Source organism: Amphiprion ocellaris, chromosome 11, assembly GCF_022539595.1.
Source record: "Amphiprion ocellaris isolate individual 3 ecotype Okinawa chromosome 11, ASM2253959v1, whole genome shotgun sequence".
NCBI lineage: Eukaryota > Metazoa > Chordata > Actinopteri > Pomacentridae > Amphiprion > Amphiprion ocellaris.
In genome coordinates this window covers 33,431,569-33,435,433 of record NC_072776.1, presented here as the reverse complement: position 1 = coordinate 33,435,433, position 3,865 = coordinate 33,431,569, and the positions used below count along the sequence as shown (strand labels likewise).

General features: G+C 31.9%; 1 long non-coding RNA gene across 1 annotated transcript in view; it reads right to left on the bottom strand.

Moving 5' to 3' along the window:
• Positions 1 to 448: 448 nt before the first annotated feature.
• Positions 449 to 3,865, bottom strand: part of LOC118471621 (uncharacterized) — an 8,370-nt gene continuing 4,953 nt past the window's right edge. Inside the window, exons 2-3 of the long non-coding RNA XR_008603172.1 lie at positions 1,174 to 1,212; positions 449 to 1,086 (exon numbers count right to left, since the gene is read on the bottom strand). This is a non-coding gene — a long non-coding RNA (uncharacterized LOC118471621). The remainder of the gene's footprint in view (positions 1,087 to 1,173; positions 1,213 to 3,865) is intronic.

The following is a 3,865-nucleotide window of genomic DNA, read 5'->3' as shown; positions in this document are numbered from 1 at the left end:
TAAAAATAGTCACAAAGGAGAAAAATAAAATCATAAAATCTAAAGAATTTAAAAGGAAAAAAGCAGCAGTTTGAAAAATCATATATTAACAGAAATAATCCTAAAGATCATACAAATAATCCAAAAAATATCCCAGTTGCAAAATTCTTCAAAATCTAAAGAATTTAAAAGAAAAAACAGCATTAAAAAAGATGAAATATTAACAGAAATAATCATAAAAATAATACAAAACATTTTTAAAAGTTGCAAAGTTCTTCACAATGACAGAAAATTTAACAGAATTTAAAAGAAAATACAGAATTAAAAAAAGATAAAATATTAGAAGAAATAATTGTAATAATCATAACAATAATTTAAGAAATCCAAGTTGCAAAATTCTTTACAAGAAAAGACAAATAAAATCATAAAAATGTCTAAAAATTAAAAGAAAAAAGCAGCAGTGTTAAAAACATACATACATTTTTTAATATAAATGTTTTCTTCAGGTTAATGCAAAAACACAACATCTTTATTAAATTTCATAATAAACTGCTGCATCTGTTACTTTGAAATTCCATTTTGAGTGTTTTTTTAACAATAAGAAACAAGTTCAAAGCTAAATTCTGTGACTTTGAGCTCCTTAAAAGTGAATTTTTCTGGTTTCTGGCTGGTTTATGTTACATGTTAGTGGGAGAAGCTTCTTTAAAGGGAGTCTGGTGGCGTTTTGGTCACATTTACTCGTTTTTTTAAACATTAAAACATTGAAAATGAAGGCTGTTGACTCTGTGGTCCACATGAAGCAGCTGAAGTTCTCCAAGCGTCACAGAACCACCGAGGCTCGTGTTTCCTGCACAGTCGAAGCCTCTGAAGGGAATTCCTGCTTCATGGGAAAAGCTGTGAATGTGTAATCCTGCGGCGCTGCTGACGTTGGCCTCCTCTCTGGAGCTGTGAGGTTTGTTCACCCGAAGGGGCGGCAGCAGCCATGTGGTCCTGCTGCTTCGCCTCCACTGACTCATGAGGGTTCTGGCGGCTCTTCAGAGGAGATGAAGTTCTGGAACCACAAAGAGTCCAAAGAGATTCTGCAGGCGGCAGGGTGGAACTGTTCCTCTAAAGTTCACAAACACAGAAGCCAGTTAGAAACCTGATCTGATGGAGCACAAGAGTCTTTATGAAAGCTCTGAAGTTTTTACTCACTGTGGCTCGTTTTACACCTCAGTCTAAAGTCCTGTGGCTCTACGGAAACAGAACAACCACGAAGAAGGAGAGAAAACTCAGAAAGTTCGTCTGTCAGGATGTTACAGTGACACAAATCAGAAAACAAGGAACACATTTTTGCTCAAAAATTGCAAAAATAAGATTTGAAATGACAAAACAAGGCTCAAAGTGACAAAAGCAAGACATAAAACATCAAAATCAAACACCAAAACTAGCCAAAATGACAAACAATTGACACAAAATGACAAAAACAAGAAATGAAAATGACAAAATTGAGGAACAAAATGATAAAAACAACACACAAAATGGCAAAAACAAGACACAAAATGATAAAAATGAGGAACAAAATGGCAAAAAGCTATGAAATGACAAAAAACTGACACAAAATGACAAAAAAGCAACACAAAATGATAAAAACAAGGAACAAAATGACACAAACATGTCTGTGTAGTTTCTCATTCATCCAGGTCATGGTTATCCAAAGTTGTTTAAATCAATCCAACTGGACTTTAAGAAGGTTCCTTGAAGACGTTTCACCTCTCATCCAAGAGGCTTCTTCAGTTCTGAACTGGAACTGGATTGATTTAAACAACTTTGGAAAAGACACAAACATGGAACAAAAAAACAAAAACAAGACACAAAATGATAAAAACAAGGAACAACGTGACAAAAACAAGACACAAAATGACAAAAACGATGAACAAAATGATGAAAAGAAGACACAAAATGACACAAACATGAAATAAATACTAAAAACAAGACGCAAAATGATAAAACCAAGATAGCAACAAATAAAAGGTGAAAAAACATTTGATCTTAAACACATTAGCTCTAGTGGGAGGTCATTAACGTCCACCGAAATCTTTGTTATGGTGCCCTTTGCTAGCTAAACTCCCACAATGCTCTCTGTTTGCCAACATTAACCGTCTAGTGAATGGATTTTTATAGTTCTAATATACTTGGAGCGTGTGTTAAAACAGAGATAGCATTGCCACACACACACACACACACACACACTCTGTTAGCTCTCTGTTAGCATTGTTAGCCTAGCCTGTTAGCACCCTGCTAACACAGCTGCTCTTCCTTCACTTCAGTCTGCAGCTCATAAACATGTCAGGACGCTAAAACACACTGTGACCTGTGACAGCATTAAACTACCATCACCCCACTGTTAAAACACACACACACACACACACACACACACACACACACACACACACACACACACTCAGCTGCAGTCCGTCAGCAGAAACTAGTCAGAAAGTTTGCTTTGTTTCTTGAAGCCAGAAGAAGAAGCTGTTTAAACGTCACAGTTTAAAAGACAAACTAAGAATTTATTATGGTTTTATTGTTTGGGGCATGAAACAATATTGGAGATTAATGCAAGTTTTACAGGCTGGTTTTCTATATTTGGGCAAATTAAATAAAAAAACTAACTTTCTGCCAACAGATTTGTATTCAACAGAGTTTCAACACTGATGCTGAACTTCCTAAATGGGAAAAAGTCTCTCTATTGTATTTTTCAACAACAGCAACAACAACAATAATATTTTAAATAATATAAATTTAAAGGAATATATCAAAAATAAGTATAAAAACAATATGGAATGCTAACACTCATAATAATAAGAATAACAACAACAACAATAATAATAATAAGAATAACAACAACAATAATAATAATAATAATAATAATAATAATAATAATAATAAAGCACTTTGTAATTATAAATACATGGCATAACAATAATTAAAACACTCTTACAGTGATTATTATTATTATTATTATTGTTATTATTGTTATTATTGTTAACACAATCCACATTGTATTTATATAAATAATCTAAATGTGTTTTTAAAAATTGATACAATATTTAACATCAATAATAATAATAATAATTATTATTATTATTATTATTGTTATTATTATAAGGCACTTTGTATTTATATAATCTAAATGTAAACAAAACATTTTTTTAAAATTACATGAACACTAATAATAACAGCAACAACAACAATAATAATAATAACAACAACAGTTATACAGTTTGTATATAGATCAAACACATTAATCAAAACTCAAAATCTAAAATATGAATAGTTTATAACACAACAATACTAATAATACTAATAATGATACTACTACTACTACTACTACTACTACTACTACTACTACTACTAATAATAATAATAATAATAATAATAATAATAATTATCATTATCATTATCATTATTATTATTATTATTATTATTATTATTATTATTATTATTATTATTATTATTATTATTATTATTAATAATTTCAAAATTAATAATGATTTCAAATGGAACCAGAGACCTCAAAAAATGGCTTCTTGTTGTTGTGGTGGTGTGTATCTGTAGGTGTTTGTGTCTCTGGTCAGTTGTTGTTGTTCTGTAGGTGTTTGTGTCTCTGGTCAGTTGTTGTTGTTGTTCTGTAGGTGTGTTTGTGTCTCTGGTTTGTGTCTGGGCGGGTCGGCGTTAACAAATCGACTCCTCCAGCTAATTACCTCCATCGGAAACGTTTGATTTAATTTGCATCCTGTTTGACTGCAGCAGAAAAGCGTCCGTCCTCCACCTCAACAACAATTAGAGCTTCTGTCTCCATCAGCACATCTGAAGCTCCGATTCAGCAGAAGAAATCAAGAATAAT